This window comes from Mauremys reevesii, linkage group 2 (genome assembly GCF_016161935.1).
Source record: "Mauremys reevesii isolate NIE-2019 linkage group 2, ASM1616193v1, whole genome shotgun sequence".
NCBI lineage: Eukaryota > Metazoa > Chordata > Testudines > Geoemydidae > Mauremys > Mauremys reevesii.
This window is the reverse complement of record NC_052624.1, coordinates 180,072,966-180,097,216: the sequence shown is the minus strand read 5'-3', so window position 1 is coordinate 180,097,216 and position 24,251 is coordinate 180,072,966. Positions and strand designations below refer to the sequence as shown.

General features: G+C 40.7%; 1 protein-coding gene and 1 long non-coding RNA gene across 3 annotated transcripts in view; one reads left to right on the top strand and one right to left on the bottom strand.

Annotated features, from left to right (window-relative positions):
- The window catches only part of RNF144B (ring finger protein 144B), a 113,186-nt gene extending 96,632 nt beyond the window's left edge, over window positions 1–16,554 (bottom strand). The window contains exon 1 of one of the 2 annotated variants that reach the window (XM_039526690.1): window positions 16,137–16,554. The gene's annotated coding sequence lies outside the window, so the exon portion shown is untranslated. Of the gene's footprint in view, window positions 1–15,789; window positions 15,897–16,136 lie in introns of those variants that run through there. The other variant, XM_039526691.1, reaches the window with a different exon arrangement.
- Window positions 1,020–19,584, top strand: LOC120398924. The gene is made up of 4 exons (XR_005594824.1): window positions 1,020–1,152; window positions 12,450–12,617; window positions 18,590–18,668; window positions 19,453–19,584. It is a non-coding gene; the product is annotated as an uncharacterized LOC120398924 (long non-coding RNA).
- Window positions 19,585–24,251: the final 4,667 nt, after the last annotated feature.

The following is a 24,251-nucleotide window of genomic DNA, read 5'->3' as shown; positions in this document are numbered from 1 at the left end:
GCCATGGGGGATGACCCAGCACCTCCCATCTCTCCTGTTCGCAGTAACCGAACTTTGGGTGTCCAGTCAGTTGATCTGACCAGACACTGAAAACCAGACACCTGGCCACCCTAGGCTCCCTATACAATGAACAAAAAGAGATAGTGCCTACACTGTGATCCACAAAGCCAGCACACCAGGCAGGGAGCTACCCAATGGAAGATGCTGATGAGCAGGGCCAGAGTTCCATTTAGGCACTGTAGGCACGTGCCTAGGGTGCCAGCCTTACCTCTCTAAAACTGTGTACAACATGAAGGTCAGCTGTAGGCAATGGGGTGCTGAAGATGCTGGGCTTAGGGACTTGTAAGGTGTAAATCCGGCCCTACTGGTGAGAGGGGTTCTAAGTCCCGCCCCATCCAAGTTCAGCACCTCTCTCTGCTAGCAATCCATGAACTGGGGGAAGATAAGGGTTTGGCCACCTAAGTTCCATGTGGAGCCCAATCCAGTGGGTGCAATCAGAGGCCTCCTAACTCCACATAAGAGCTGTGGAAGGAGGACCTCCCTTAAAACTTTTAGCACAGTGGTTAGGAAACTCACCTGGGATGTGGGAGACAGCCCCTGCCAGTTCAATGCCTCTCTCTAGCTGATGAGGAGAAAGGATTTGCCCTAGGCTGTGCCACCTCCCAGGCAAGTGCCTTAACCACTCAAGTATGGGATATTCTGATGTGAGTCTCTCTCAGTGTCTTCTGTTGAAGTTTTTCCACTTTAATTACATACTTGAATAATTAAATATTAGTCGAGCCAGACACATTGTTAGAGCGATTCTGTAGCCCACTGGTTAGAGCACTCCCCGAGAGGCAGTAGATGCCTAGTCTGTGGTAATGGTCCATTTGGTGCACTTGACTTACAAATACAGCCCTGATGAGGTCATCCTATTTTCTGACTCTCCACAGGCACTGTGGAACATTCCACTGCAAATGCCTCACAATAGCTTTTCAAAAACTCCAGAAGAAATTTTTCTTACTGAGAAAGAAACATGAGCTGAACATTCACTTTGGCCTCCATTCTGAGAAAAAAGGCTTGGAAGTAGTATCAGCAGAGGAATTATGGAAGTTTCCCAGGAGAACATGGGAGTTTTACCTCTTCTGTCACAATTCCCCTGGGTGTCATGAGGTATTCCACAGTTCATTTTGAAACCTCCAAGAAGCCATTGCTTCCAGGAGCTGTGCCTGGAACTGCAGCATGTTTGTACTTAGAGGGCATGGCAGCTGAAACAGTGAAGAGAAACAGTGTTTGCAGAGGTCAAACACTGTAGTGTCCTGGAACAGCATGGCCAGTATGAACACTATGCTTACACACTGGTACTATCCTTCCAGTTTAATTAGGAACAGTTCAAATTCACTAGTGCAGATTTAAATTTAAATTCTCAACCTTAACTTTGCATTAACCTTTTTTTTTTCCTGTAGGATTCTTATCTTTGAGTATGATTCATAGACTCTAGGACTGGAAGGGACCTCGAGAGGTCATCGAGTCCAGTCCCCTGCCCTCATGGCAGGACCAAATACTGTCTAGACCATCCCTGATAGACATTTATCTAACCTACTCTTAAATATCTCCACAGATGGAGATTCCACAACCTCCCTAGGCAATTTATTCCAGTGTTTAACCACCCTGACATTTAGGAAAAAGTTCCTAATGTCCAACCTAAACCTCCCTTGCTGCAGTTTAAGCCCATTGCTTCTTGTTCTATCCTTAAAGGCTAAGGTGAACAAGTTTTCTCCCTCCTCCTCATGACACCCTTTTAGATACCTGAAAACTGCTATCATGTCCCCTCTCAGTCTTCTCTTTTCCAAACTAAACAAACCCAATTCTTTCAGCCTTCCTTCATAGGTCATGTTCTCAAGACCTTTAATCATTCTTGCTGCTCTTCTCTGGACCCTCTCCAATTTCTCCACATCTTTCTTGAAATGCGGTGCCCAGAACTGGACACAATACTCCAGTTGAGGCCTAACCAGTGCAGAGTAGAGCGGAAGAATGACTTCTCGTGTCTTGCTCACAACACACCTGTTAATGCATCCCAGAATCACGTTTGCTTTTTTTGCAACAGCATCACACTGTTGACTCATATTTAGCTTGTGGTCCTCTATAACCCCTAGATCCCTTTCTTCCATACTCCTTCCTAGACAGTCTCTTCCCATTCTGTATGTGTGAAACTGATTGTTCCTTCCTAAGTGGAGCACTTTGCATTTGTCTTTATTAAACTTCATCTGGTTTACCTCAGATCATTTCTCCAATTTGTCCAGATCATTTTGAATTATGACCCTATCCTCCAAAGCAGTTGCAATCCCTCCCACTTTGGTATCATCTGCAAACGTAATAAGCGTAATTTCTATGCCAACATCTAAGTCGTTGATGAAGATATTGAACAGAGCCAGTCCCAGAACAGACCCTTGCGGAACCCCACTTGTTATACCTTTCCAGCAGGATTGGGAACCATTAATAACTACTCTCTGAGTACGGTTATCCAGCCAGTTATGCACCCATCTAAATTGTATTTGCTTAGTTTATCGATAAGAATATCATGCAAGACCGTATCAAATGCCTTACTAAAGTCTAGGTATACCACATCCACCGCTTCTCCCTTATCCACAAGACTCATTATCCTATCAAAGAAAGCTATCAGATTGGTTTGACACGATTTGTTCTTTACAAATCTATGCTGGCTATTCCCTATCACCTTACCACCTTCCAAGTGTTTGCAGATGATTTCCTTAATTACTTGCTCCATTATCTTCCCTGGCACAGAAGTTAAACTAACTGGTCTGTAATTTCCTGGGTTGTTTTTATTTCCCTTTTTATAGATGGGCACTATATTTGCCCTTTTCCAGTCTTCTGGAATCTCTCCCGTCTCCCATGATTTTCCAAAGATAATAGCTAGAGGCTCAGATACCTCCTCTATTAGCTCCTTGAGTATTCTAGGATGCATTTCATCAGGCCCTGGTGACTTGCAGGCATCTAACTTTTCTAAGTGATTTTTAACTTGTTCTTTTTTTATTTTATCTTCTAAACCTACCCCCTTCCCATTAGCATTCACTATGTTAGGCATTCCTTCAGACTTCTCGGTGAAGACCAAAACTAAGAAGTCATTAAGCATCTCTGCCATTTCCAAGTTTCCTGTTACTGTTTCTCCCTCCTCACTGAGCAGTGGGCCTATCCTGTCCTTGGTGTCCTACCCTGTCCATGATGTAATGCCTTTACTTGGAATCCTCACCTACGCTGAACTTAACCACTCTCTCTGTGTCCTTGTGGCGTCCCAGCACAAGGGTCATTTCTCTGGATGCATCAAAAGTTGTTCTTTAATAATATAATTCAGGAACTAGCAAGGGTGGCTTTTCAACTCATTTTTCCACTCTTCCTTATAATGCTTACTATTTCTTAACACCCATTGCATGCTAATCGCAGCTGTGAATGAATAAGAATTGTGACCTTGCAAATGAATTAAAATTTCACACCTTTAATAGTGGTATAAAAATTGATGATAGGTTATTCTAAATTACTTTTTTACCATGGTAAGAGGTTTTGAGTCTAAAAGTCTGATGACAAAGATATCCCCTGTGACAAGAATGATATTTCCTTCCAGGATGCTTTATAGTATATTGAAGATTACTGCTTGGGAGCAAATATCCTTTAGAATTCAGTACAGCCTAATGATACATTATGCATGACCAGCAATATAGCTAAAATCATGGGATTAGTAACATAACATGAGCCTTCATCTTGTTCCTGTTCAGTAAGCCAGAGACATGAAAGGGTATTTAAATAACTACCTTTTCACTCTCACTGATGGAAGAATGAGCAAGAGAGACACTATCTTAGCACCCAGGCATTTATTTAAAGGATTCTAACTGCAGGGATCTGGGAGGCTACATGTGTGTTGCTTGCGCTTTAAGTAGGATTTGACTCATTTTAGTGTGGAAAATGGGAATTCAATTACCTGGATTTTGTAGCACTTCTACAATAGCTTTCAGATTTTCATCTTCCTAGATTTAATACAAGTTCATTATCAAAATGTAAACCAAATTTATGTTTCCCATAATATAAAAATATTTATCATGGCATAACATGCAAGAATAATATATATATAGCCCTGGAGTGATTATAAGTCTGTGATAGGGCTCTGCTGTGGTCATTAACCACAAGGTCAGAGCTCACAAAATTTATGAATGGCTATAGAACCAAAAGAGTAAGCTTGTATACCCAGAGGAAATTCAGTTCTACTTTATAACTATTATATTTTTACAATGTAAATTATGGTAGAGTTCACAGATTCATGTTATGATTCTCAGGCACTTCTCCTATTCCTGAAATCTCTGTTGGAAAATGAAAGATTAGTATGAGCATGGGAGACTGTAGACTGATGCTAGAACAAAAGAATTATGATGTTTCCACATGATAGATCAGGATTTCTCTTTTATTATATGAATTATTACTTTCTATTAGCTTTTAATTCTCTAAAGATCATGATATAGAAGAAGGAAAATAACTCTTTTATGGTGAAAAATTGAAATAGCTAACATTCCACTTATATATTACATATTTAAACAAGAATTAGCAGTTGCTTTTCAGGAGAGAATAATTTACAAGAATTAGTAGAAAATAATTTACAAGAATTGCTTTTTAATATTTATTGTTCTACAGATGAAGAAAAAAATATGTGTATTTAAAGTATTCACTGTTTGAAAGAAGTCCTATAGGAGAAAAATGGTCTGAGGGTGGAAAGCCACGGAGACCCTTAAAAAATGAGTGGTACATTTTCACAGACACTTTTTTTACCCTGGGCTGTTGCCCCATTCCCCATTCAAGTGAATTGCCTATGTAGTGCCATGGAGATGTTAGTATAGCTCAGCTGAGTGCTTCCAAGCTGGTAAAATCACGTAGCTTCAGTGGAAATGTACGGATCAACCCATACCATGGAGATGCATATTTAATAGCGGTGACTATAGTGCTAAAAGAAATTATAAAGATTCCAGAGCCTCAGATGTACCTTTATGCAACTGCCGGTTGGATCTTAAGCAAATGAACACTTGAAGCAGTGACAAAATCATTAAACAACTACTGCCACAATTAATTAATAAAATACTTTATTCTGCAAGGTCCCAGTTCAGCAATCCATCCTTATTCAGCACAGTACTTAGGCACATGCTTAAATTGTTCCATGGCCCCGATCCCTAAGCATAGGGATAAATGCTTGGTGAATAGGGGCTTAAGCCATTACCAATTAGTGAAGAAAGACATTAAGTAAATCAGTGAAGAAGGGTCAAAATCTTTACCTTCTAGTTCCAAGATCATTTCTTGTTGATTGTGAAACCAAACATTTCATATATTACACAGGAAAGAAAGGATTGAGCTCAGTGAAGCTTTTAGTTTAATGCTTTCAGTAATAATGGTGCCATTGTCTTTCTTGTGCAATTTGTTTAATAAACAAATTATACATTTGTTTTATGCTATAAATATAGCAAATATCACAAATCATAGGATCAAACAGTTGCTGTGAAATTAAGAGAATTTATACAAAATTAACAAAAGATTGTGTAAATAAAAAAATTGTAGGAGCTAAGAAACAGAATTGTTATAATATCAACACCCCCACCTCCTTGAAATACTAAGGAACTTTAAAGATTTTTTTTTAAGTTATGATTAATCCTGTCTAAAAAGAAAATTTAGAAGGGTTTCACAGATTGACTTTGAAGGATTATATTGGTCCTCCTTCCTGAGGTTGTAGAAGCAAGATGCATATGCTATTAAAATACATATTATTCTCTAAGGTCAGGAATGAACTCTGGAAGATAGTATTTGAAAGGAATATTTTCAAATACCTTCTATGACTTGACATCATACAGCTGTTATCATGTCACATGTCACAAATGCAGGTTTCATTTTAAATTTGACATAGCCCAGAATTATCACCAAGTTTGTACCCTGGGATATGAAGAATTTTAAATAATACATGATACTATTCTCCTCTTAAATACAACAGACTGGGAAAAGATGGAAATACATGCTTTAGAGAACTGTGCAAGGTGTTTCTTGAACCAGCAAATAAAGTGAGCAAGCAGATTTCTTTCATCTTAAAAGTGAAATCAATTTAGGATGAATAGGGTAAATCAGTGGTCCCCAACATGGTGCCCGCGGGCGCCTCTTAATGCGCCCGCATCCTGGCCCCCGGGCAGGGGCGGCTCTACAGTTTTGGCCGCCCCAAGCAGTCATGCGCGGGAGGCGCCCCGGAGCCGCGGGAGCAGCAGACCTCCCGCGGGTGCGGACGGTTCGCGGCTCCGCTTGAGCTGCCGCAGTCATGCCTGCGGGAGGTCCAGCCGAGCCGCGGGACGAGTGCTCCCTCCGCAGTCATGCCTGCGGCAGGTCCGGTCGTCCCGGGGCTCCGGTGGACCTCCCGCAGGCATGACTGCGGCAGGTCTGCCGGCGCAGCCTGCCGCCCCCTAGATTTGGCTGCCCTAGGCACCAGCTTGTTTTGCTGGTGCCTAGAGCCGCCCCTGCCCCCGGGAGAGCACCCGCCGAAATGCCGCCGAATTTCAGCGGCATTTCGGCAGCGACGCCTCTCGTGACGACACTTGTCGCCAACAAGTGATGTCATCAAGAGGCATCGCCCCCGAATTTCGGCGGCGACGCCTCTCGATGACGCCACTTCCCGTCGACAAGTGACATCATCATCGAGAGGCGTCGCTCCCGAATTTCGGCAGGGATGCCTCTCGATGACGTCGCTTGTCGATGGCAAGCGGCATCATCGAGAGCCGTCGCCGCCGAAATGCCGCTGAAATTCGGCGGCATTTCAGTGGGTGCTCCACCGCCGCAGTGGTCCTTCGTCTGGCGCCCGCCAGACGAAAAGGTTGGGGACCACTGGGGTAAATAATTTGTTTATACTGTAATGTAAAGAGAAAACCAGTAGTAATAGGAGTCCTACAAAGATAAATAGTGCTCCATTCTTTAATTATTTTAAAATAAATTTCTTTAAGTAGAAGTCATTGTCCAGATCTAAACCCACTGCTGTCTGTTTCAAACCCCAAATACTACATGAGCAACACTGTGTTTTTCATTCCCCTCTTTCCAAAAGACATTTCAGGGATTAGAATATTTTCTTTCCTATCACTGATCCAGGACCAATGCTAAAAAAAGTTAAGTTTTCTGGTCCTATGAGCATTTACACTGGCGTCCTCAAATGTTCCTACCCCTTGAAGACCACATAGTATTTTAAAAGCATGTTACTCTGATTACCAACTTGGGGTGGGAGGGAGTTCTTCCATTTCAGTTGAAACATAATTCTAGCAACAGATATCTTATGAATCATTTGATATCATGAGACACTCCAGCTATCAGCTTTCCAATGATACAGAGCATTCATTTCTATTCACAGCAGCTCTTTAAGCAGCAGCCACTAACCCTTTGCAGAATTCAAGTGGGAATCCAGCAATACTACACTGAAATGGGAATGAAATATGTGATTTTAAAACCTAACATCTCATGATCTTCTAGGGCTTATAATAATAATTATATGCCACTGGGAATCTATAAATCAAAGCCTTCTGTCTCAGAAGGTGTGCATGTGGTATCGGTCTTCTAAATGGTCCCTGCTTCTTGGTCTAGCAGTGGTTTTTAGCACTGGTCCAGAGGCTGACTAGAGCAGGGCACAGATTTCAGATCAGTGCAATTTTCGTTCCCTTCATTCACAACGTTCCTCCTCATCAGGGCCGGCCCACAACATTTTGGCACCTGAGGCAGGGAGCCATGCCCCCTCGTTTGGGCCAAAACTCTGAAAGGTCTCAATTCTGCCTTCTTCCTGTTCTACTCCTCTCATAGTACTGCTCTGCTACCTACCCCAATAAAGGAGAACTAACAACTTAAATGCCTTGTTCAAAAATTGTAAGTAACACTTAACTTTCAAATGCCTGAACAGCAAATTTAACCTTTTTTGTCTGCATAGTAAACACTGGCATTTTTATCTGTTTGAATAATGAAAGTGGTACTTTCCGTGCCTTCTTGCTTGCAAAGATTTGAATTGCTTTCTGCTGAAGGTCCACAGTCTGGGCCAGCTCATGCTCTGTTGAGATGGTTGCAAGGCTGACCAGCCTCTCCTGTGTCATTGTGGAGCGTAGATGTGTTTTTATTAACTTCAGCTTGGAGAAGCTGCTTTCTCCACTGGCAACTGTTACAGGAAGTGTTAGAAGTATGTGCAGAGCAACAAAAGCATTTGGAAAGAGAGTGGTCATTTTATTTGTGCACATATGCACATTTATTCCAGAATAGCCTTTGGAGTTGATCCTGCTGAAATGTATCTTGAAAGGGCTTTCAGTTCATCACCTAAATCACTCGCATCAATATCGCGCATGTCATCATGTGCCAACACTGTCTCTAGTGCCCTCCATTGCTGGTGTAGGTCTTCTTCAGGTATAGTGAGGAGTTTTGGAATATCATGTATGCAGTCCAAAATAACGGAGTAATATCTTGCTGACTTCAGATCTGCCACAATCTTCTGTTTGACTTTTGTTGCCAGTAACTGTATGATCTCATTTTGAATTGTTTTTCCAAGGTAGTGGTGTGTGTACATTTCTTGGGTGGTGACTCTTCTTAGATGCTCCTGGAGTACAGCATCAAACTGAGCCATCAGCTCCACAATTTTAAGGAAGTTTCCATTGTTTGGCACATACAGCTGATCTGAAGTACCACCAGTGCTAGGTTTTGGGTAGCAAGCATTCTCACAATGGCAATAAGCCTTTTCAGAACATTTTGCCAGTAAAGAGACTCTGATGCAATCTTCTCTTTATGCTGATCATCTATGGTGGACTTTAACCTTAGTCTCATTTCAAGCTCTTTCCACCTATGGAATGTTCTCCGGTGATTTGCTGCCTTCTCATGGCATTTCAGATTTCTAGCCAGATTTTTCCAGTCCTTTGTTCCTGTAGAACCCAATGTGGCTGGAACATTAGACTGGACTGGAAGAGTTTGCAACAAAAACAGTAGGCAGCATTCTGGGTTTCTGAGTACATAAGCCTCTCCACTTTGTCACCATTGGGGATTTCACACCAGTAATGTGTTGGATGGAAACTTCTATTTTCATTGTCTCTGGGGAACATGGTAGTTTTTCACTTGCTGTGGCCCATGCAGTACAAGGAAGTCCCCAGGCCACTGCTCAAGTGGGTCCACAGTCCTGGATCATCTAGACTTAAGGAACTAAACTCAGCAGCAGCTGTTTCTTGCGCTTCCATCACACTCTTCTCTGATCTACACTTTTCTTCAGGAATGTGCATGGTTATATCCATTTGAAATGGAGATATGGATGTGTAGTAGCTGCCAGGTCACCTGCATTCTGACTAACTGGAAGATCAGGCATCTCCTCACCACTCACATCCTCACTGATGGCCGTTTTCTTCTTTCACTTATGACTGCTGTTCTGTGCCAGCTATAGTGGCTCGCAACACGCAATTGAAGGGGACAAATAAGCAGGCTGGTAGCAGGGCCTGAGTGAGAGAAGATATCAGCGTTTTAAGGGCCTAACTGGCTCCTACTACTTCAGCTGACTGCCTGTTCTCCTCAAGTGGGTTCAGGGAAGCAGCAGGAAACAGGAAGCTCCCTGAGAAGCTGGTGTTAATCAGCCCAGGCTCCTGGGAGTGCTAGAGAGGTACATAGGAGGCTCCTCCTCCTCTCCCCACAGCAGTTCCTGCTGCTTTCTGTTATTCCCTCTCACTTTTTCTCCTGCCTGCCTGTTATGTCTCTTGTACCCTCCTTCCTCAGCACAGCACTCCTCCATCTCTGTGCATCTAGAGCAGAGAGAATACATATGCACCAGCAGCAGACACAATTTTCTACACTCTGGGTCCTAGTGGCACCCCTCATAGTCTGGCACCTGAGGCGGCCGCCTCAGTTCGCCTCATGGCAGTTTATGACATATTGGGCAATATATGGCACAGTCTCTACATTTTAAATAATACCGCAAGGCCTGATAAATAACATCCTTGTGTTTATATTTGTACTTCTTGTAAAAAAAAAAAAAGTGGTCAAACCTTTATGTTTGGGCTTTATGTTCCTGTTTTCAAAGCACACATTTATTAACAATGATATGATCTGAAAGAACAAATGTCCAGTAGTTGCAATATGTTATATCTTAAAACTAATGGATCTTAGCAAGTGACATTTTCTATTAAGAATGTTATTTGTTAAAGTATTCTTGATACAGATTGGCTTTCTCTGCTCAAAATTTACTGTTTTATGCCTTGAAATGAAAATTGCAATAAGTGTCTGAAAAGTTGTCTAGTTTCACAGTAACTTCTTTGTGTGTTTCTGTATCCCATGCTGACTTGCTATGGTGATTTTTTTTTAACAGAGCTATTCATTACTGAATCACAACATAGATCCCTCAGTTTTCTGTAGCAGCAATATATTAGGGAAGCTACTGCCCCTTTTCCCCCAGCACAGCAAAAAACACCAGTCTCAAAAATTTGTGCTAAAAACGACACAGGCCCTCTCTACACTGGTACTAATACATTATACTGTACTGATTTTGAAAAGTACAAAATGTTTATAGTTGTGTGGGTTCTGGCCATGGAAACTCCACAGTTTTCTCCAAATCAGCAGGCGTGGAACTTAATCACAGTGTCAGAGAGGAAACGTGTTTCCCTACACCATCAACTGCATTTGGGATTCCATCTTCTATGCACTACTGTCACTATTCAGAAAATACCTGCAGAACGGCCTCCCCAAATGAACACCTTTGATGACCTCAGTGATATCAACACTGGGAAGAAGAGTATCCTAAAGCTGATAGCAAGTCAGCTAATCAGGATCCTTCTTAAAGGGCTTTCAAAGGGCTTTCAAACTATTCAGAAAATGTGTAATGATATTCAAGGGCATATTGCCCCTGAATGAATAGAGAAGGATTCTCTGTGTCAGGAAAACATGTACTTAATTTTTTATTTTTATTTTAAATAATGAAACTTATATTTTGTGTGTTTTCCAGGTGAGAACAGTCCATTGTTTCTCAATCTGCAGACAGAAATTGCAATTAATCCAGTTTTTCTCTGAGTTCCCTAATAGATATAAAGTTCAGTGAAGACAGAGAACCAACTTTTAGCACTAATCCATCAGGCAGGAAGGGTCTTATGAAGAAGTGTACAATGACTGCATTTCCAGGCTAATGTTTTTGTACAGAGCTCATAGCAATGACAAAGACACTTCCATCACTAGGCCCATTTTTCAGATGAATTATTTGGCCTGATGAAGAGCCAAGATCTGTGATCTTCTGTGCCAAGTAAGGTCACATTTCTTGTTTTCTAAATAGAGTATAAAATAGATTCTCCTTTAAAAAGGAAAAATAAACTGGAGGGAAGTTACCAGTGGAGTTCCTCAAGGATTAGTCTTGGGACCAATCTTACTTAATATTTCCTTTAATGACATTTGCACAAAAAATAGGAGTGTGCTCATGAAATTTGCTGATGTCACAAAGTTGGAAGGCATTATCTACTCAGAGAAGGATTGGAATATTGTACAGGAAGAACTGGATGACCTAGAGAAATGGAATAATAGAAATGGGATAAAATGTAATGGTACAATGTGCAAGGTCATGCACCTAGGGACTAATAAATTTTCAGTTTATAGCAAAAATCTTATCAACTGAAACGACAGAGGAAGAGAGTGACCTGGATGCATTAGTCAGACATAAGATACCTGTGAGCCACCACTGTAATGTGGCTATAAAAAGAGCAAATGTGATCCTAGGAACTATCATCAGAGGTATTTCCAATAGAAATAGGGAAGTATTACTACCATTGTACGAGTCACTGGTAAAACTTCATCTGGAATTCTGTGTACAGTTCTGGTGACCCATGTTCAAGAGAGATTATTTCACATTGGAACAGGTGCAGAGATTGGGTACTAGGATGATCAGGGGAAAGGAGATCTTACAAGAGGAGACTAAAAGAGCTTGGCTTGTTTAGTCTACCAGAATGAAGGTTAAGCGGGGATATGATTGCTCTCTTTATATACATCAGGAGAATAAACACCAGGAATGGAGAAGAGCTATTTAAGCTTCAAAACAATATTCACACAGGAACAAGTAGAAACTGGCCATGAATAAATTTAGGCTGGAAATTAGAAGAAGGTTTCTAACCATCATAGGAATGAGGTTCTGGAACAGCCTTCAAATAGGCATAGTAGGGGCAAACAACCTAACTAGTTTTGATAAAATTTCAAACAGGATTATATGGCAGAGTTGCTTGTGATAGCAGCTGACTGGACTTTATCACCCAGTAAATCCTTTCTAGTCCTACATCCTATGTAGATTCTTATCTGGCACCATCACTGTAATATCTGAGCACTTCTTAAAGACGAACTAATATAGAACAGGAACCAAAAAGTGGATCTGATTTCTAAGACTCGGAACTCTGTGACTTTATCTTATGATGCAGGTCCCTGGAGACCCACCATAACACCCTTGGGGATGGTGATCCACTGTTTGAGAAACTCTACCGCTTGCACAATACAGAGAGATCCATGAGGCAGCTAGATGTCAGAAATTTGTGAAACTTTTGAGGTGCAGCAATTACCAAGGCAAATTTGGCTGTCCTTATATTCAGGTACTTCTGTAGTCTAGGATCTTATTATAATGATTCTCAAAAAAACCCTTATATTTTAAGAGTCCATCTTATCTTGATTTGCTAGATGTGGATTTGCCAAGGCTTTTTTCTTCAGACAAAAATATATATAATAATTTCCCTAAAGCGTTTAGTCCTGTCATATCAGAGTTTCCATTGAAGAAACGTATTCAGAAAAGAATGCTTGTAGCTTTTAGCCACACAAAACAATACTGTGGGTTTTTGTCCCTATTAAAAACATATGTTACATGTGTACTCACAATTATGTAAGTCCCAGACTACCAAAGAGGAGAACCAGTCAACTCATGGATTACTAAATTTACACATAAATCCTATACTAAAATAATGTCATGAGTTTGGCTTAAACTGGCAAAATCCAGAAAATATGACTGAAGCTCTGCTCTTAGTTACATCAATATAAATCCAGAGTTATTCCTCTGAAACCAATGGAGTTACAGTATTTCAGATTTATACCATGGTAAGTGAGAGCAGAATTTGTCTGACTACCCTTAGTTTACTTCACTAAATCTAAAGTACTGCAAGGGTCATCAAACAATGGATAACTTTACTTAATATATTAAAAGCAAAATCTTAGGTATAATACAAAAAGGTAAGTTAAGGATACTGTTTTGGCTTCTTTGCTGAATTTTCTGGATTTTGTTGGTTTAAGCCAAACTATTAAAATTACTTTAATACATGAGTGAACACAAATCCATTGGGAAATTGCATTAATTAAAAATCTCAGATTAAAATTTATATGACAGGCCATGACGTTACTAAAGAAACATGTACACTCTATCATATATAGGTATTATATATATATATATATATACATATATATATATATATATATACTGTATGACTTTAGACAATCTTAGCAAGCATTTATTATTCAGAATGTTGAGATCTGTCACCATCTATTGTTTATGTATTTCTGAATGCACATGAAGAGTGGAGTCCTGCAAAATCATTGGAACTAGTCATAGCAATAAACTCTTTGCCTGAGTAGGCCTGTGGCAGTTCTCCAAAAAGGGCCATATTTTTGGAGTTTAATGTATGCACCCTACACACATCTACATCATAGATCATTTGAAAGCTTATTTTATGTATGTTTAGATGAGGTATGAGGTGGAGCTGTCAAATGGTGCTGTAAGCCTGTAGGAGAAGTGAAACAATGGAACCCAAAATGAGAAAATGCCAATTTTTGCACAGTTCCAGAAATACTAAAACATGACTATGACTAGAGTTTAAGTTCATTTCAATACCTCAATATGGTGTTTAACTATATATTTTAAAAAATTGATTGGATTTGCATGGGCAGGTATTTTTTTCAGGAATGATTACGCTTTTTAGCATGTGGCAAAAATGGTACATATCAACATTTTGCAAAATACTACCATTAAATGTTTTCACGTCGCATTTTCTTAAATGTTAAAGTATCTCACAAGTGATTACAATAGTTTTCTACATTTTCAACTGAAATTTGCTGATCAGATCAGGCTCATGCTGAAGGTTGTGCACCAGCAGCAGAGATTGCATGCCCATAGTTTATACTGCATAGTGGGTAGATATAAATGTATGTGAATTCTTAATGTAATGCTTCTCCATTTGTGAGCTTTTGTACATACACTGTTTTCATTTGTAATTGCCTATGCATGCAGTACTAGACTTTGAAATAGTCTAGAAACTATTCATTTAATTCAGTGACACTGATGCACAAGTCAGTATTAGTGTTAGAGATGGGAATACACAGCTTCGTATTATGAATATGAAAAAAGCCAAGAGAGAAAGCAGTGGCCTAACAAGAAGTAGCAAAGACAAAAGTCAACAAGCAATTCCTTGCCTGCACACTGAAAAGGGATGAGGAGCATGTTACAGATCTCATCAACAATATGAAAAACCCAGAGGCAAATTAAGATTTATTGGGTCCCAGGCATAAAGAACTTTTGGGTCCCCCCCACACACTTCTACATAGGTTCTGGCAGTCCTGCCAGATGGAAAAAATATGGATGATGAGCTTCTTCCCGTATTCTTCAAGGGCCCAATAGCCTCTGAGCCTCTACAAGACCTTTTTTGTGCCTCTACAAGTAGGGATCACTGCACAAGCAACTGTTGCTGTAGTCAGTTCAATCTTCTCTGCACAGAACACTGTACATGCCAAGGCAATGAAGACTGTGGTAACCCATGCACTCTTGACAGAGATCATAATGAGGAACTAGATGTTAATGATGTTGACTAGCAATGTTACCAGCACTAATACATTCAATGATACCAATACAAATGTATTATTTAATTTTGTTTTAGCCTTTAGATTGTTGTGATATTTTGGGGTCACAAAGAAATCCAATTTTATGTCTTGAAATAATATATAGTCATTAAACTAGCAGAAATGAATGCAAATATTTCAAAGTGGTCATTTTTAACATGTTGACGGTTTCATTATTTACCCCCATTTCCATGGTAGCAGCACCACTTAACAACTCCACAGTCATCTTAAAATAGGCATAATAAGCTTTCAAATTATATATGGTGTGCATATGTGTAGAGAGGATACATTAAGCAGACCAAACAGTGGTGTCTGCCGCTCGCCCCAGATAGGAAGCATTTGCAGGATTAGGTCCTAACTTGGCACTGCACATGCAGTAACAAAAGCAAACTGAAAAGGCAGGGAGTGCATATGCAAAACACATGTAAAATATCTGTCATTTATATTTTTAAATATGTGTTTCAAAATGTAAGTGGACTTTTAATCAAAGCTATTTTTAAACTGAACTTAAAATGTAAAATCTAAATATTTTATTATAAATATGTAAAATAAAATTCCCAATTGAATAAAATCTCCAAATCAGTATACTGCTTTAAAAAAGAACGAGCCTATAGATGTACTCATCGGATAAATAAGGAAAATCCATCTTTTATTTGCAAAATTCCTAGAGTAGGAGGAAGCTGTGCAAAGATCCCCAAGCTGCAGACCATAGTAAAGGCACATATTTTGCAAATAATAATGCAAACCACGGAAAAATCGGGGGGAGGACGGGAGGTACGTTCCTTAAATAGGAAATCACTGTTTACTTACAAGCCAGGGGAAAGTTGTTTGTTTGTTGGGGGGGGGGGGGGGAAAGGAAGAGAGAAATGTCCCTGGCTTCCTACCTACCTTCAACCAATTCATGAGAAAATCCTGGCTTGACGCTGTGTGTGTGCTGAGTAGCAGCCCATGGAAATGCTGACACCACAGGCGGCAAGCGCTTGTGGGCGCAGCTGCAGCACTGAGCCAGTGGTGTAACAGTAACAAGCCTCTGCACCCCTCCGCCACACGAACTCACTTCGCCACAAGTATGAATGCAATGTCTTCCGACGCCGTGTGAAGCTGACATGCTGCAAAAGGGAGCTCTACAGACGTGGGGGGATTCATACTACAGTAGCTCTTGAAAAGCCCGTTTAAAGGTCTAGATTAGCACGAAATGCCCAGCTGCATAGGGATAACCCCCGTTAGTTTCTTACCTTTCTTCCTCTACCCCAGCAGTTAGGGGATGGCATGAAGTTTTAAGCTTTGAGGTTGTTTCTTCCTTAACTCAGCTCCTGTTATCTTGCACTTTCAATAGTTTCGTGGTGCGTAACAACAGCGAGAGAACTGACAACAGCTTCAGGTAATAAAAGAAAAACCTCTCTCTTGCAGATACTCCTCCCTCTCTCTTCCCTTCCTCACTCCTCTATTCTGTTCACTTCTTTCTCTCCTCCTATCATTCCCTAACTCAGCTCCCTCTCTTCTCCTCTCCTGAGGAGGATGTTAGCAGCAAGTTCAGGATCTCAGTTGACAAGAGCTGCGGTGGGGCGGCTGCAGGACCACCTCTGCCTACCTACATCTCTGCGGCTTGGACTAAAGTTGTGCCCTGAGCAAGTCTGGGGAAGGGATACACAACCGCCAAGGTCTGCTCATTGCAATTCATACATGCGGTGTGTGTCTGAAAGCACCGCCTCCTCCTCCTCCTTCTCTTCTTACAAAGGGAAAATTCATTTTTTACATTTCATGAGTACAGTATAGAAACAAGGCCGGGGTCAGTGTATGAGGATTCCACAGCTACTGAATGTTTGAGGGGGAGCAGAAAGAAAGAGGCTCACTCTGAAAAGAAAAGCCTTTTGTGTTCTGGAGAATGTCAGCTTAAATCATGTATTGTCAGCAAACCATTTATTATTGTCCCTGTTATTAATCATACCTTAGATTATAAATGCTAAAGACTTGTTAAAATCCAGATTGTCACTCTTTACACTGTTGACTTCATGTATGTCTTTCGTTTTGGACAATGAACATCAATTTGGTTAATTTCACTTTGAATTACAGCTGGTGTAATGATTCTCAGCACTGAATTGTTTGACTGCAATAATAATAATGGAAACTTTTCTATTGGTCTTAGGTTTAGTAAAACCTTTTTTTTTTTAATTATAGTTATGTAAGAAAATCTAAAGGCCTAGTATCTGTGAATAAAGATTTGCAGAATCAGGGCAAATACCCCTAAATGAAGGGGCAAATGTAAATTGACAGTGTCCCTTTATCTTAAATACAGGTTACATAATGTTTGCACATGTGACTCACACATACAAACACACTATTCATTACAAAAACTATGCCAAAGGTGACAAGGGGCTAGCAATTGGTTGAATGCTCATCCTGGGCAGCATTCTGCTCCTACCATAGTTGCATTAACCAAACCTCATTGTTTGCAATGATGTTGCACCAATGCACATGAGAACAGAATTTGATCCCTTGTGTTGAACCATGCAGATCTAGAAACCAATTTCTCAGCCATTTCCACATCACCCAGATCTTTGCAGCAAACAAAGAGGGATTCAGAATAATTTCCACTGCTCTGCATTTCTTAAGAGAGCTGTACTGAAATCTGTGTGCAGAGTTCTCTAACAGTAGATTTAGCTCTCAATATCAGACCTGCTGAATAACACTTTTATGTGCTTTCCCTGAATACACAGTTTCAGAGTTTTTACTTTAATTTGTGTACATTTTGAAGTACACACTCTGCAGTAATCTCCAAACTTCAGAGTATATGATTGAATTTCACTTTATCCTACAAGAGCCAATGACATTATATATAGCCACTTTCTGGTACCACCCAAGCACAGATAGCTCAGGTTGCCAGAATTAGTGTTGTCATTCATTTTCAGTGTATGTATCATATCATCTAATGAAAGGTTTGTAGCATCTACTGAGAAAATATCCAGTTCAATTTCAATTTTGATTCATTATCTATATCTGGGGTTTCTTACAGCTTTAGGATCTAGTTTGATCTTTGCATGTGCTTATCTTGAAATGTGGTACATATCTATGTTTTGTCCTTTGCAGTAGAAGGAGCAACTGCAGCTGGAACCACTTGCATCAGTTTATGTTTTACTACTTATTTAATGTAAATGATAATACCTACATACACATGAACAGTTTGAATGCAACTATATTCTGTTGTTCTACAAATATACAATGGATGTAGGAGAAAAACACAGCACATTCTCAGGACATTGTTAGAGTCCAGGAGAATCTCATGAGGAAACACTTCACAAATCAATTATTCTTGACAATCAAAACAAGTTTAAATTATCCTGTATAAGCCTACAGTGAGCAGTTGTGCTATTAGATTAGGCAATTATTGATTAATCATGATATACTGCCTAGTGTTTCAATTATTTTCTATTTTCTACTGTTTTGAAAATTATTTGTGTTAAGTCAACCAATTATCTCTTTCATGTTTAGATTTCTATTTTGGCAACAATTATGTGACATTTAGGTTAAAAAGCTATATAAAGCTTCTAATGTTAATAATAATTCTTAGCATTTATATGAGTCTTTAAATTTTTTCAGTGCTTAACAACACTTTACAGACATTAACTAATTAATTCTCTTAACACCTCTGTGAGGTAAATGAACAAGTATTTGTATTCCTGTTTTACAGATGGGAAAACTGATGGAGGGGAGATTAAGTGACTCACACAAGGACATGAAGGGGATCAGTGTCAGACTAAGGAGTAAAGGTATTTATTGTATGTATATTATTAAAAAGAAATATCACACCGCCCACTGCAGCAGGTTTTCACTCTATACATAAATCTCTGAGTAGGAACTGATGGGTACTTAGTATTTTGAAAATCTGGCCATTTATTCTAGTATGTAAATATGGATTTAGGAGCTTAACTTCAGGCAGGCAGTTTTTATAATCAAGGCCAAATATTTTTTCCTAGACTATTTCACAACATTCCCATCTACCTCTTACATACAAAATAAAATAAATAAGTGGTATTGATTTACTGTATTTAAAACAGTTATAGCAACATAACCCGTATAACAGTAATGTTAGTAGTTTACGTAACAGTTATGTTATAACCTGTATAACAATTAAGTGATATTTAAATTTCATGTCACAAGTAATGGTGCTGGTAAACAACTCCAGAGAAATACCACCCTCTGGGATGAATTGCATGTACTGGTTCACACCAGGTTCAAGAGGCCCATCTGATGAAATTAATAAGCATCAACACAATTAATACAAAACAAGAGGAAGTACTTTTTTGCCAAGTCAACCTGTGGAACTCATTGCCGGGGGGTGTTGTGAAGGCCACAAGTATAACTGGGTTCAAAAAAGAGCTAGGTAAGTTCATGGAGGATAGGTCCATCAATGACTGTTAGCCAAGATGGCCAGGGATGCAACCCTATGCTCGGGGCAACCATAAACCTCTGACTGCCAGAAGGGGAAGACATTGGTGGATCACTCCCACTGCCCTAGTCAAGTGAGTTGAATAATTACATGTGTGTTTACAGCACTAGAGCCTAAATTGTCACACTTCCTGGAGCACCTCCCTTAGAAGTCCTCCATCTTACTTCAGATCAAGTCCAAACCTGCGCATCCTACAATAAATGGAAAGTGTTACATTAGCTTCAACCATCTCTCCCTACCATTTGTGTGGCCTGTGGCTTAATAAAGAGGCACTTCTGTCTTTCATTTCTTATAGAAATGTAAGGCTATAAGGGACCTCAAGCGGTCTTGAAGTACAGCCCCCTCCACTGAGGCAGGACCAAGCAAACCCAGACCATCCTTGACAGGTGTCCAACCTATTCTTAAAAACCTCCAGCGATGGGGATTCCACAGTCTCCCTTGGAACTTCACTACTACAGTTTGTCTCTCCCCTGAATGCTGATGCAGCATGGAACTCACTCAGAATATGCCTCTATATAGCTGCAACCTTAGCGTTTGGTAAAACTACTGTACAAGATAAAGACTGATTTGCAGCAAATGGAAGAAATTCTTACTAAAGCAAAAATGCACAGCATATCTCCACCACAACATGACCCTCTCTGGAGACATATGGCCAAGAGCGCATTGCAATGTGCTCAATCATACTGGATTGATTTGTGCAAGAAGATACAAACTTCTTTGAGAATGGAGATCTAAGAGGAATGTATGATGAAATCAAGAAAGCAATAGGTCCTTCAGCTGAGGAGACTGACCGACTCAAATTTCTTAATGGAGACATCATTGAGAGAAGGAAACAGATGCAACACCAGGTGAAACACTATCATTTTAACTCTATGCGCATGAAACCACTGTTTCTAAAGTAGCACTATATGTGTTCCCAAGGTTCTAGAGGCAATCACTTCCCTAGCACCAGGATTTGCTATAGGAAAAGATGGAATTCCCTCTGGAGTACTGAAACAAGGAGGACAATTGTAACTAACCATCTGCACAATATCTTGCTTGCCTGCTGCAGGGATGGAGGGGTACCACAAGACATGAAGGATGCCAACGTCATAACATTACATAAAAACAAAGGAGATCAGCGTGATTGCAACAACTACAGAGGAATCTCTCTCAGTGTAATTGGCAAGTAAAGACTGTATATCCAGACTCATTATAGCTTCCATGCCAGCACATCAGCTATCGACGAAGGCAACTGCAAGAAAAGCATCAAGAACAAGGCCTCTCTACATGGCCTTTATAGATCTTTCAAAGGCTTTTACCTGGTCAGCGGAAAGGGCCTTTTCCAATTGCTAGAGAGCATAGGTTTCCCCCCAGTCCTCAGGCTGATTCAATCCTTCTGCAATGGCATAAAGGCTACAGTCTAAAACAATGACAGTCAATCTGACAGCTTTGAAATCCACAGCAATCTCAAACAGGGATGTGTTTTGTTATCAACACGCTTCAGAATATTCTTCTTTCTGCTGTTTCATCATGCTTTCTCACCTAGCACTCAGGGTGTACATCTCCAAACACGATCAAATTGAACACTCTTGTTATATTTTTATTAACCATTTCACAATTTTCAATTACTGTATTATGGGTGAACAATTCACATTTTTCTCTTAAATGAGGTAATAAGCATCTGGGATTGCACAGGTATAATTGAGAACAGAATTTGTATCTCCTTTTGGCAATTTAAATAGCAGTTTAATATACATCCTTTCTTGGGATCCCATCTCGTGTACCTGCTGGTGGGTGAATCTTATTATTTCACAGGTTTCTTCCTTCTCTAGCTGCTATGACCTTGTCATATTTTACAACAACATATTTGTTTTTCTGGTTTGATCTACCTTTATTATTGATGCTTTGGATCAGTTACATTTTTATTGCACATTTAAAATATGGATAATTAAAATAAAAATATAAGATGGAGGTTTTTATGGTGGGCAAGTCATTTCCCCTCTTTGAACCTCACTATCCCCATAGCTGCAAAGCACCCGTCTAAAGTGACAATCATATGCTTTCCTCTGCTGTCATTTAATGCCAGCTAAAATGTCATTCTGTAACAGTGGTGTCCCCATTCCCACTATCAGCTATTGCCCCACCACAGTTTCAGAGTAACTGCACCTGTATTCCCCCCGCCCGTCCATTCCATGAGTCCCCAGTTAGGTCTCAGATCTCCAGCCACCACCTGTCTCTGGGCAGGGTTTTAAGGCTTCACAGCCCCCTGCCATAAGTGTGAAATTCCCAGCAAGCCAGTCTGCCTTAAGGCCAGCACCTGAGATTTGCTTTCTCTTCAAGGGCTATGATCAGTGCTTAATTTGTAATGAAAGAGGTGCTGGGCTCAAGCAATATTTTTACTCTCATAACTGGTGCAGCAAGCCCAGAGGTGTTGGGACTATGAACTGCCAAGATTCGAGGTGCCAGGGCTCAGTCCTGGCACAAATTAAGCACTGGCTATAATTAGTGTGTACTAACACTTACGAGTTACCACACGGCTCTTTATCAGCAGAGTACATTTATTCTTAGGATAAAAGCATACAGAGAAAACATATAAACAACACAGGTCCTACACATTTACTAATAAATGTACTGTACTATAAATTGCCCATCAGTCTTATGGGTCCTAGTAGGCCAAAGTCATTCCAACTGTTCAGCAGGATTGGACACAACGTCCTGTCCATTTCCTCACTCAAAATGAAGGCTCTGTGTCTGTTTAAACTCATCCTTTTAGCACTTCCTTTGTTCCTGAGTTTTTGGAAATCCTAGTTTGAACCAGCCCAGTGGGTTCTTCTCTGGAGTTGTTTACAGTCTGAGCAACTTACCTGGATCACCTTGTTATACAGACAAAACTACACAGGATCTTTTCGGGAGGCAAGACAAAGATTCCACATTTATTATGATAACAATTTGATTTATAACCAATAACTAATATCTTAATTCTTATACACACACATTATACCTAATACCTACACACACACATCCACACATCCATCAGATGTTCTGCAGCTGCTGCATAGTTACCAGTCCTGAACATAGCTTGAGTTCGTGGCTTGTGGCGGCTAACTGGCCAGGAAAATCAGGCACATGGATGAGCTGGTTCTCTGTTTGGGCATGCACCAATGCCCTTCCATGTTGGCAGCAGAATGTTACCCTCCAAAGTCTTCCATCTCACCCATCCTTTTTGTAGGCTTTAGTTTGAATCCAGAGTCTATAGGTCTTGCTGTGTCACTCTGCCTCTGGGTTTGGTGATTGATCACCCATCAATTGCAGACATGACTTTCAGCCTCGGACCTGGCTTTGATCTTCCTTCTATTGTACCTTTTCTTTTTAGGGTGGACTCTTTACTTTGTTAGGGCTCTTGTCTGCATCTTCAGCTGTTGGTGTTTGAACTTTATTTCATCAGGACAGGCTGGGACTGGAGGTTGATTCCATCATCCATACATATCTCATTTACACATAACACATCTAAACTAAACTAATAAGATTACAGCAGGGTTTGCAAAAATGAAGGCTGGAGCAAGCTTTTACAAAATGGAGTAAGTGTTTTAAAATGGGGTTTGAATTACAATATGGCAAACAGTGAACAGAAGTTACAATATAGACAAGTGTAGTGGATGGCAAACAGTGAACAGAAGTTACAATGTAGGCAAGTGTAATAAATGGTGAACAGAAGTTACAATACTGAGATACTGAAACAGTGCAAGTCTCAGGGCAGGTCTACACTAAGGGCGGGGGTCGAACTAGGGTACGCAAGTTCAGCTACGTGAATAGCATAGCTGAACTCGAAGTATCCTAGTTCGAACTACTTACCCGTCCAGACGCTGCGGGATCGAAGTCCGCGGCTCCAAGGTCGACTCCGCCACCGCCGTTTGCAGTGGTGGAGTACCGGAGTCGACCGGAGCGCGCGGGGAGTTCGAACTATCGCGTCCAGATTAGACGCGATAGTTCGAACTCCGAGAAGTCGAACTCACCGCGTCGACCCGGCAGGTAAGTATAGACTAGCCCTCAGTGATTTAAGCAGAAACTGGATTGATAGTGAAACTTACAAAGGCAGCTGACTGAACAGCTATGGCTCTTAACAAGCATCTTCATTGTCAATTAGCCAGTTATTGGGGTAACTGGTTTTAGGAATGAATGTTGTTTTTCATTCATAAAACTTTACTTATGCAGTTACATTAATAAAGTGAACAATTAAAAACAATTTCATTCATCAGTTCTACAACCTGCATTGTTTTTCATTCCTGGAGAAGCTGTAGTAACCCACCTTCATGGAGAAGAACATAATCATACATAAGCCATTAATAAATAAGGCTGTAAGAAAATTGTGGGCCATGATTTTGTTGCAGAAACCAGAACTTTCAACATTCACTGCAAATTTTTCACAATGCCATTCAGTCAAATTTGGCCTGGCCACCCATCTGACATAATCCAGGAGGATGATGGGGCCAGGACACATGTGGGTTGGGCCCGGCCCCACAGCAGGCTTGTCCCACTTGCTGCCCTGACTCTGCACCAAATGCCACCATCTGCACTTAGCCCTGCTGGTGCTGGCCTCACCCTTTGCCCAGGTGCAATTCCATCTCCTTCAGATTGTGTGGGCTGGCCACTGAAGAGCAGTGGCTCCTGTGCAACTTTGAGGACTTCATCTTTTGCGGCTGCCTGGCTGTGCTGGTGCACAGGTTCAGGGAGGTCCCAGTGAGTGGGGCTGGGCACAAGCTGCGGCTTATGCCTCCCATACGGGAGGGGACAGGGGAGCGCCAGCCCTCTCCAGTCTCTGAGCTGGGGCCACCTCTAGGGTTCAGGGGTGTTGGGGCCCACATTCTGCCTTGAGTGTTGAAGGTTTGGCCAGGATTATGCAGCCCCTGTGGGAGGGTAAAGG